The sequence below is a fragment of the Sinohyriopsis cumingii genome, chromosome 3 (assembly GCF_028554795.1).
Source record: "Sinohyriopsis cumingii isolate HCF-2022 chromosome 3, ASM2855479v2, whole genome shotgun sequence".
NCBI lineage: Eukaryota > Metazoa > Mollusca > Bivalvia > Unionida > Unionidae > Sinohyriopsis > Sinohyriopsis cumingii.
In genome coordinates, this window is record NC_142963.1 from 97066219 (window position 1) to 97078358 (window position 12140).

At 38.9% G+C, this 12140-nt stretch overlaps 1 protein-coding gene across 1 annotated transcript in view; it reads right to left on the minus strand.

Annotated features, from left to right (window-relative positions):
• The window catches only part of LOC149803346 (prestin-like), a 64213-nt gene that overhangs the window by 16015 nt on the left and 36058 nt on the right, over positions 1-12140 (minus strand). The gene's annotated exons all lie outside the window — the stretch shown is intronic.

A 12140-nucleotide genomic window follows, 5' to 3' on the forward strand; every position in this document is an offset into this window, starting at 1 on the left:
TCGTTGCACCAACAAATGAAAAAACTCGCAAAAACGTATATGAGAAATGCTAGCGATGAGCAGTTATTGGTTAATTGTTTTACAGTTCCAAGTGTTGCCGCTCACGCCGCCAGAGAAAGAAATTCGTGGAGACCAACCCGAAGTCAGTTTCTCTCGGATATACAATTAAGTTGTGTCGAGTATGGTCATGGCGGGTTGTGGAATACCCGATATGACTACCGGGATATGATTTCCGTAGATATGATTGCCTGCTACCCAGGAAGCTTTCTCGGAAACGGCGAGTGCCGCGAATACTTTGCGCGGTTTGGACATCCCACGAACTCGATGACACGAGTCGCCGTAAACGGCGTTTTACCCGACGCTGACCTGACAGGATTTGCTCGTGTGACTTTGTTTGAATTTGCCACGGGACTTCATCCGATTTGTTATGTTTGGTTTGGCAGACACTTCGTTGAAAAGCGCTGGGTACCAATAGTGTTATTGCGATACATGCTTGACAGCGGCATACTGGTATCGTTGACTGTCAGTGAAGCAATCATATGTTATCGACCGCAGACCTCAGTTTGGTTGCCAACACCAGAACGTGTAACTCTCGATGAAGTTATCGAAGAATGGACACAAGCACGTCCAGAAACTCCTATTGATGCTATCCGCGAAGGAGCTCCTGAAATTCTCAAGATTAGGCTCAAAAACAGTGAAATCACAGCGAAAGATCTTGGACGAAGAATAATCGGTAAATTTACTCAGGGTGCAGCATTTGATCATAAAATGCATCACTCGCGGTTGATTATCGATGAAGCTGAATTGGATTTTATAATCGCCGACGCGGTTGCCAGAGACATATTTTGTAACAGGGAGGATGTGTTCTTGTCCGACGGGAAAAAGTTGGGCACAATTGTAAGTTATATCGACGGAGAATCGCCTCAATACACGCATTTGAGATCTTCAATGCTGGCTTATGTTTCTATAAATTTGTTATCGATGGTAAATCGATTTCCTGGTAACGCAGTCAGAGTTGCTACGGATTCATTTTACATCGACAAGAAATATTCAGAATCACTGACCGGTATAATGAAATTCTGCGGCGGAGATGAATGGGGTTCGTGGAGAATAAAAGCCGAGATGTTACACGAGTATTGTGAATCCGCTGATGTTGCAATCGAGGATAATTATTATAAATCAACGATGCCAGAAATATCCTCCGCACCGTCTGTGGATGATCCAATCACCAGACATAAAACTGTTTATTTGAACGGGCCGGGAGGGTCTGGTAAAACAACTCGAGCGATTGAATTATTTCGAAATTCAGATATGATTGTGCTAACACCTACACACAGGCTTGCCAGAGAGATGAAACAGCGAGAAGTCAATTCTTGTACTTATCACAGCTTTTTCAAATACAGCGGCGGTGTGTGGACGCCAGATCGAATGGGCACAAAATATATCAATGATATAATAATTTGGGATGAGATATGTACGGTACCACTGGAAACGTTAAAAACATTTCTTGATTGGCTGTTAACGAAAAATACTGCAGTGATTATGTGCGGCGATCACGGTCAACCACCTCCGTTTGTCGGCGCATCTCCGCATGATTGGCTGAGGAATTTTGTTGATTATCACGAAGAAGTGTCTGATGATTACCGAGCACTTGATGCAACGCTGAAAGAATTTAAAACACTAATCAGGCTACAACCGAATAAAATTCAATGTGAAATTATGCGCGAGATGATTCCTGAAACTTCGATGAGCGACTTTTTACGCATATGGAAACCAGACGATTTGATAGTGGCAAGTAGAAAGATAGTCAGAGACACACTTCAACAACAGCTATTTCGGTTGCAACAAGGAAAGTTTCCAATGCTGCCAACGCCGTTATGTTATGGACCAACTGATACGCGGTTACAAAATATAGATGTTGATATTCCAAGAAAGACAGAGAAACAGAATTTAGTATTGAATGATATTGTGCTAGTTGACATCGATGCTGTTGAGGATGCACTAGCGATGAATAAATCCCCGTGGACGCTAGGATACGCAATGACAATTCATTGTTCTCAAGGACTGACTATCTCTGATACAACTGTCTGGATCATTGATGATCGAATCGAATGGTCAAACTTAGTCTACTTGGCGGTGTCCAGAGTCAGAAGAATATCTCAACTGCGAAGAATTGTCTTGAATGAATCAAACGCTGATAAAATTAATAATGAAAACAACAGCAACATAATAAGAAAAAAACTCGCCGGTTACAAACAGAGTGACAAAAAAAATAATTGCGATTTTGATCTTGACGACGACTTCGTTGTTGCGCTGAAACAACAGCAGAATAATCACTGTGCGAGTTGTAATTGTATAATGCTATGGTAGTATTCGAATAAAAATTAAAGACAATTTACCGTAGACAGAAAAGATAACAATCGCGGTCATACACGTGATAATGTCATGTTGACCTGTCTTGAGTGTAATCGACGTCGGGGTGCCAGCGCTAGTTAAGTCACTTCAGTGATTTTGGCGGCAATTGTGTATCCTCGGGAATTACCTGAAGTTGCTCACGGGTGAATCCGCGTTGAGGAGCAGTTGAATCCAACTTGTAGATTGCTGGTCTGCCAGTGGATCTTGTCACGGTGGATATGCTATGTGTGGTAACACTCCAAATGGGATCAGTCGCTCTTCGTTTACCACCTTCAAGTTCGCCTGGTTCATATAAATATCTTACAGTAACATTACCCAGTATCGGCTGCGCTGAAGAATCACGTCGTACGGGTATATTTTTTTGAAAAACACCTTGTGTTTTTGTGATCGCGATGGAAGGTTTCATGTTGGTTGTTCGAGTTATTTCATTATTTAGCGCAGTTATCACGCTTGGTAATCTTGCAACCCATTCGCGCGATCTCGCATCTTGAATAAATTCCTTCGCGTATTGATATCCAAATAACCGCTCAGCAAGTGTTCTATTGAATCGCTCAACAATTGCCTGATCACGGTGAATTTCAGTGTGTCCTCGTCGTATGGTGACGTTATGTTGTTTCATCAACGATGATACTGCACCTTGAAATTCTTTGCCAGGATCAACTTTTAGCAGATGTGGCCATCGCAGAGGTCCTCGCCGATAAATTCTTTCAAACGCAGAAGCAACCTCAGATGCTGTTTTAGTTGTTAACGGTTCCGCATCTTTATATCTACTGGCAACATCAACTATGGTTAACGCGTACTTGTATGTGCGTCTTCGGATAGTATCATGTGGCAGAAATAATATATCAGCTTGATGAACCTCATTTGGCACACTAACATCGAAATGCGCAAAGTGAATTTGTTTGGGGCGCGGTAGATAAATTTGCCATATTGCCTGTCGGGATAACCAATTTTTGGCAACCGCGCGTGTTACTGATGCCGCGCTGGCAAGTTTATCAATTGCTGCGTTACCTCTCCAGTATCCGCTTGGGGAATAATAAATCGACTCCATTATATACCAGTACCTAACGCTAATTTACCTTTCACTGCGGATTTTATCAACCAGGATGTTAACCTTTCGCTGATAGATTTATCAGGGATGGCACTTAACGCATGAATTAATTTCACGTCCGCGAGATGGCGCTGTTGCAAATCCTTGCTTCGGTAAGCTACATCATGAGCATGGCACGCGCGATCAATAGCGTTTATCGGATACTCACCGGGTTTTGGTTGATCCTGAGCATCAAGTCTGATATCAAGTCGGGTTCCTGGACCACAGTAATTATATCCTGGAAGATGTTTTTCTCCTGGGTATTTAGCCCACGGAGCTCCTGGTAATTTTCCTAACTTGGCTGCGATATCACCTCCGCTTTTTTTTAAATAAATCTAATTTTTTTTGTGCCACATCGTTCACACTTGCCTGTAAGCGCTTGTCGATTATTTTTTGTTGTAATTGTTGTCGTATCCGTAGTTGGGGTACGTGCTCGGCATTTCACACAATATAAATCCATATTATTTTATGATATATCTAATGGAAATCACTGACTTTTCCGCGACAAAGTGACAAGAGCCAATCAAGCATAACTCAGTGCTACCAAATTCTATCCAAATGATTATCATAGGTCCATCTGGGTCGGGTAAGACGCAGTTGTTACTTAATTTAATAATGAAGTGGATGAAGTGGGATAAATTATATTTGATAGCCCCGTCAGTGGACGATCAGCGGTGTTATCAAGTGCTAAAAGATTTTAACGAAAGTGCAAAATCGATAAACGACGAAGATGTTATTGATTTTATAAATGACATCGAAGAAGCTCCATCCGTCGACGACATTGATGGATCAATTAACAACTTAGTTGTGTACGATGATGTAATGTTGGATAAACAAAAAAATCCAGCCGACACAAAAACACTGATGTCATTTATGTGACTCAGCGGTATACACAAATTCTAAAAGTGATCAGAGATAATTGTAACGTTCTTGCAGTGTTTAACGGAGTTGACGCACACACGCTGAGAAATATTCATCAGACTTGGTGCAGTGGTGACATGGACATAAATAGATTCAGAAATTTCTTCAGTCATGCACAGCGAAAACCACACGGGTTTGTGACGATAAATTTACATGATCCTCGGACACGGTATCGAGTTGGGTTAGATACATTTTTTAACTAAAAATCCTAAAATATTTTACATGATAGCAGCAGAGAGACTGAGCCCCCAACGTCGTCGTTGTGCCCCCCCCCCCCCCGCCCGTGAAGAAACTTATTTTTATAGCGAGTTATCGCTGTCCTTCTATCAGAAATGTTTTTGATAGGGGTTCTGTTGAAACGAAACAGTTGGTGGGCTCAGTCTCTCTGCTGCTTCTTTCAAAGCATAATAAAAGATGCCTGCACAATGTGAACTGAAATCACAACAAAGTGCATCTATTGCCAGAAATGTGATCTGCATTGTAAACAAAAATGTCTTGAACTACCATGAATTTATTGAAGACTAACACCTGGACCGGTGTAAATTATTATTTGTTTTCAGGAACTATTTACGAGGTCAGAAACAATGTCTATATTTTTTTTGAAATTGCAGCGTCTTTATCCTGTATTTTCTAGCTTGATGTGTCAAACTATTGATTAGAAGACTGTATTACCTTATGAAACAGATGTGAAATTTAATTTTCACCTAGTTTCTTATGGTGTGTGTGTGTGTGTGTGTGTTTGAGAGAGAGAGAGAGAGAGAGAGAGAGAGAGAGAGAGAGAGAGAGAGAGAGATCTGGATTTTTAACGTAGCTTTCACAATTTTTCTGTCTAATCGCCACGATGTCTGCAGTGTGGCAGTTCACAGTGATGTCTAGCACCTGGGCATCAATCCGCAGACATGTAGCATGATATCCTACCACCCAGTCACATTATGCTGACACCTGGCCGACCAGTCCTAGCGAGGCATCTGTTAGTACCAGTTTAAGCAGTAATTCGTATGACACTCTGCCGGGGTTCGAATCTGCGACCTCGCACATCCAAGGTGGACGCTCTAACCACTAGTCCACCGGAGCGATCGTTTCTTATGGAAACAACATGCAAATTTCTATGTTCTACATTGCTGTTCCTTTTGGTCATATGGTAGCTATACGTTTTACATTGTGTTCTTACCAAGTTTTCACTCAGGGAACATTTGATATACACTTATTCATTAAAGATTTTGTTCTCCATCAAAGTCAAGGAATAAACGGATAAACGGATAAAAATTAAGTCAATCGCATACTCAAGGGAGTCAGATGGATTTTTGTTGAATGTTTGAATTCCGGTGACGATATCATAGCGGAATTAAGGAGTAAGAAAATTAAGGTGAATTTTAATAATTAACAATCATGTTAAATTTTAAAATGAATATCGTCTAACACATGCTCAGTGGTTACCGTGCCTGACTCGTATAGTGCGGGTTGGAATGTTACCATTGTATCAGCCTAAGTCGACTACCATGGTGTGTCCTTTGGGCAAGGGCACTTTATTTAAATTGCATATGGTGTGTCCCTTGGGCAAGGGCACTTTATTTAAATTGCATATGGTGTGTCCCTTGGGCAAGGGCACTTTATTTAAATTGCATATGGCGTGTTTCTTGGGCAAGGGCACTTTATTTAAATTGCATATGGTGTGTCCCTTGGGCAAAGGCACTTTATTTAAATTGCATCAGCACTAAATAACCTACTCGTGTTGCTGTACCGTACATCGCTTAAATGTGAGACTTTATTGGAAATCAAATCTAATCAAGATATAGTTAGATATACGATACTTCATATTTGCCACTCTCCTATACGCATTTCTTTGGTCATAAAATGAAAATTTGCCTCAATTTAATACTGATTATGACTTCAATATCGACGAGGAAATATATCCTTTTCATATAAGAGTAATTCAAGTCTCTTTTTCTTCCATGGTTGCTCGATAAATAAGCCATGAATATTTACAACTCATCCACACCCCAAACAAGCAAGCAAAGCTTTAAAAGGTTATTTATTTAAAACACTGACGCATAAAAGAAAAGCTTATTGCGATTTGGAGTGATAAAGAAAATAACACAGAATTCACGAGTGTCCAATACCCTGTAAAACGGATTGTAAACGATAGAGTGATACGTGGAACTGTTATCAGATTTATGTTCTGTTTAGATTATTTGATTATTTCGAAGTTTGCACTGCGATTGTAGCAGGATCCGATAAATTTTAAAGTTACGTTTGAAAACGTTTACATTAAAGATGCAATATGATAACTAATAGTAGCTTTTAATGCTTTAATTTTTATGAAACCCTGCATTACGCTTGCAACGTTAAGAAGTTGCAAAATTTGGCGGAAACATCAATATTTAACCAGATATATTTGCTTAAGTCACGATTCTTTAACCAAACATAATTGATAAGTGTGAATACTATCCATTTAGACACTTAAAATGACCATATGTAAGATAGTCACCGACATATTGGCTTACAGACAACCAACGTTTTCGAATTTTGAGTGTGAGTTGGAAGTTCTGCTTAAAAGGTGTCGACAATATCCTTCTCAGAATCATTTAGTTTCTGCTTCAAATTGTTCTTTTTACTTCTTGTTTTGACGAAATTACATATAATGCAAGCTTTTGTTTTGACAAACGTTACAGTACTTCTGACGTGTTTAGCAATACTGGAAACAGTACAAAGACGGTCGGAGACGATGAGACTAGTGACGCACGTTTAGAAACGGTTACGAAACGGAAACATGATGACATCTCATTGAAACGACCATAAACAGTATGGAACACTCTCATCCTTTAGTCGAATTTTTGCGCAGTTCTAAAAACCAGTAATATTTAAAAATAGATTATTTTTTTCACAAGTTATAATTCAAAGAGCAATTGTGGTCAGATAAATTAATGTTGGTTGGGAGACCGGTGTATATCTATATTCTTTTGAAGAACAGAGGTGAATTTATTTTCTCCGATAAGTTAACATTTAATTCACTCTTGTATATCGGGCAGATTCCGTGTTACCGGTATAAACACCCACCCGTCCCCCACATATTCTATCAATTTTTATTCGTTGTAGTCGTTCGTCTTCTTTTTGTTCTTGTGTGGGTTTAACGCCATTTTTCAGGGCATTATAAGTTCTATATGGCGTAACGAGCACCTATGGGGTAAATTTATTATATTCAGACAGACGTGATCATTTCTCTGTTTCCCATTGGAGCAATCGAATCGATTCGAAAGATTGCCGCCAAAATGTTGATAAGAGTAAGAACAAAGGCTCCTGAAGACAAGGTAAGGAATACTTTCCCATGATCGCAGCCAATAAGTAAAGAGAATACTGATATCAAAGTTATTAAACTGATACACTATTAGTAAAGTGTACATTTTATTACATTACCCATCGAACCTTACATAGATGATCTGGCGTTTGATACAGTTATTCAGTCTGATATTCCATATCGCACACCCGGCCTGGAACTACTTTTACAACTTGAAATATTCAATAACAGTCCACTTATAAAATATCGGGAACGATTTATTGCTACACATTTCAAAGTATTCAAAATTATCTACACGCCTTTGTAATTGTAAATCACGAGAAATTAGAGTTAGTTGAGGTTAGTAACAATAATTTCGAAAGAATATTTGACAATGAATATTTGACAATAAATATTTGACAATGAATATTTGACAATGAATATTTGACAACGAATTTTCGGATGAAGTTGGTGAGCGAAGTGACACCAAACGTGATAGAGGAGAACTCCAAGTATTTTGCCGCTGAAATCAAGTATTTTAAAGTTTTAAAATTTCAGACAAAGTAAGAAAAACTCAGGGAGATAGGATTCAAGAATCATGATTTTGTACTTCTCTCTCCCTCCCATATTTTAATCAGCGATTGAGTTGGATCATTATAGTTTATCTTGGAACCCGTAGTGCCCTTCAACAAGACAAACACAGAAGTAACTGTAACTTAACAATTCCTCCACGTTAGGAGAAATCTTTATCTTTGATTAATTAGACACTTAAACTGGTGCCTACCTGGTTACTTTAATGGGACCGGATGGTTTGTACCGTGAACCAGTTACTCTGAATACTTGCAGTACAGCTATATACAGATAATTCAGGGACAGTAATTAAGGATACCGCATTTGATCCTCAAATGAGTTTGCTAATTGCCACAAAGTGCTGAATTATGGGCGCAACGACCTTTAAAGCAGAAAAGTATTAGAAATCGAAGAACAAAAACTTCTGAACCGTGCACCCGTTGATCTCGTTCTCAGCTGGCGACACAGAGACATTCCACAATGCATACATCTAAAATGCCCCCAAAGTCACCTAAAAATCATTTCACCTACGGAGTTTCAGAAATATTTTTAAGAAGTAAGTTGAAGTGTAGGAAAAATTTGTTTTGTCTATTAATATCACTGAGGAATCAAAATCGTTTAGTAAATATGAGGATAAAATTGACAAACATTTGCAACATAACGGTGGACGTATCATGAAGTGCAGCAGTTGTTGGACTATGACGTAAATTTAAAAGAATTAATTTTGCTAAATGGTGTTGGCGTTTTCATCACTGGGGTACACGCATAGAATTATGTTTGTTTGCATTTAAACTCTTACGACTGTTCAAGCAGAAAATAAAGAGAAGCAAACAGAACAATATTGTTCGAATCTTTTACTTCTTAAAAAATACCCGAACGATAATTAAAAATCTAGTCTGCATGTTAGAAAGTGTGTGTGTGTGTGTGTTTGTGTGTGTGTGTGTGTTTGTGTGTCAGTCATATCGCCACAATGTCTGCAGTGTGGTAGTTTATAGTATGATGTCTCACTCAGTCACATTATTCTGACCCCAGGTCGACCAGTCCTAACACTAACCTCTTAATGCTGAGCGCCCAGCAAGGCAGCTGTTAGTACCATATTTATAGGTTTTTCGTACGACTTGGCCGGGGTTCGGACCCGCGACCTCCCACATCCAAGGCGGACGCTCTAACCTCTAGGCCACCGGAGAGGTCCATGTTAGGAAGAGACATCATGCTTAAATTAAAACCTTTAAGCTCAATGTATCAATAATTTATTGTAATTAAAAACAAAAAGGGTTTGTAGTTTCTGTAAATTAATGAACTCCATACAACTGAATGTGTGTAAGTACTGGTATTTTGCCCTGAAATTTCTACAGTGTACGTATTCAGTAAGGAGGCTGTAAGAAGAAGGGTGACTTACTGGTCCAAAACATGTGTTTCATTAGAGAAGTAAGGAAAAATTCACTTGCCTGTGATTGCAGTTTAAATCCATTCATTTGCCCCATACAACAGCTTTTAAGAGTTCAAAGCTAAGGAGAAATCACCATATTTGACATGTAGACTGACCGATGATTCAACTGCACAGTATATATCTAGATCTATCCCCATTTACGTAGTTCACATGGGGATTTTCATGGTTGTACAATACATCTGATAAAACGCTAAAGTGGCTATGTAATAAATACAACAACCACATTAATGTTTTGTTCCTAGTCGGAGAACATAACTCGTTTGATATGACGAAATTTGCATTTAATACATGACAGAATTGCTATTTTTCACTACACTAGTGTACATGCAATTTTACAGTCATATCATCTGAGATCAAAGAGATAAATTAAGGCGCTTGCAATACATCTTGCAGACAAATAAAAATTCCCATAACCTAGCAGAGGTCTCCTAAGAGCTGAATGTCGACCTTTCACCGTTTGGTTTTAGACGCTAAAATAGGTTATTCAAAACAGAAGGTCAAAGTTCGGCATTTAGCTCTCAAACGTTCTCAACTAGCCCCAAACTCATGAACCTTTCTAGTTTTATTTTTTATTTGTATTTCAAAAGATTCCAAATAGTGAAAAGAAAATATTAACGAGTGGCAAATTCACAGGAAAACTATTATTTTGCAAACCATGTTGAATCAGTATCCAAACTGACCTAGTTTTGTTTCTTAATGGAAGCCGCTATCCCACTCTTCTACATTATTCTGTACACATTTTGCCATCTTCATTGCCTCTGATCCAAGAGTAGCTAATATCATCGACGTAGTCGTCATTGTTTTGTTATCACCATCATGATCATTGCCATCTGGTCGATTTCATTATCACCACGTTATTTCTAAAGGTCATTATGGCGTGACGAACAGTGGTCAGAATGATGCTTCGTCACTTACTCTGTTCAACAACGTCTTGGCAACCACAGCAAACTTCACGTGCATCCATGTCAGAGATGAAACTACCTTGATATCATTGAGCACGAGATACCTCAGTATGACCCTCAATGTCCAATTCTTTGTTAGAATCTGTGACAAAGCTGTACAGCTTTTGCATTCTCAGGATGCTCTCTGTAAACCAAAATGGCGGCATCCAAACCGGCACAAAATTACCCGGTCGACCACACAGAATCTAAGCATCCAGAACATATTACCCAGTAGGTATGTTTTATTGTAAACCATGAAACACAATTAAGAAAGTACAAATGTGCCCGAATAGCATGCTCTGATCCAGTTACAGCAAATCATCAGGGTATTCAATGTGATTTTTATAGATTCTGGACACACTATATATGCACTAGGAAACTGAATTAGTTTATGGACAAATATGTAGAAAGGAGCAGCTCAGTAAACAATTCGGTAACCCTAAATCTTATAAATGTTTGTTAATTTCGTGTTGACATTGATTTATATAGCTACCCTGATGACAACACACCAGCCTATGCTCATCACAGTTTATAATAATATGAAATCTACTTTGGAAATACTTATTAAATGCTTGACAGGTAATGAAATGAATTCTGAACCCGATACATTCCAATGTACTGCACAAACGAACAGTTTAGTCTAGTATATCTTGTGAAGATTGGGGAAACCTGATGGGAGTTATTTTGGACTGTATGCTAAACGTTAATGAGAAAGTCGCTGAAATGTGTCCAAAAGCACTTAAACAAAAAAATGTGCTGAAATGAACCGGAAAATACCTTACAATTGAATAACGACTTGTTGTATATCACTCTCTAATCACTGCAAACTGCAACTACTCTCCCTCCCCTAACGTGGCATGGCAACTACTATCCCTCCCCTAACGTGGCATGGCAACAACTCTCCCTCCCCTAACGTGGCATGGCAACTACTCTCCCTCCCCTAACGTGGCATGGTAACAACTCTCCCTCCCCTAACGTGGCATGGCAACAACTCTCCCTCCCCTAACGTGGCATGGCAACAGCTACTCTCCCCTAATGTGGCATTTCAGCAGTCTTACTAATATGAAAAGATCGATTTGTCTTTAATGATTTCAAGAAATTCTACTCTGAACTACTAGATTTTGCAAATGTATCAACTATCCACACCTGAAGGATAAAGACCAATACACTTGAAGTTTTCTTAATTTTTGAACAATAACTGACCAACATACTTACATGAGCAAGTACTTTCTGTTGTTTTGTTTTTGTTTGTTTGGGGGAATATCATTTTTTAAAATGTATTCTTACTCTTCCAGGTATGTAAACACCTTGGAGTTTCCAGGTAAGGGCAGTATTTCTTGTTAGCTATGCAGCAAATAAATTCTGGAATTATCTTCCAAAAACTGTTGAACAACATCATATTTTGTCAATGTTAAATCCTTATTAAAGACCTGGTCTAGAAGCATACCGTTTATTGCTGAAGATTACAACTCTGTACTT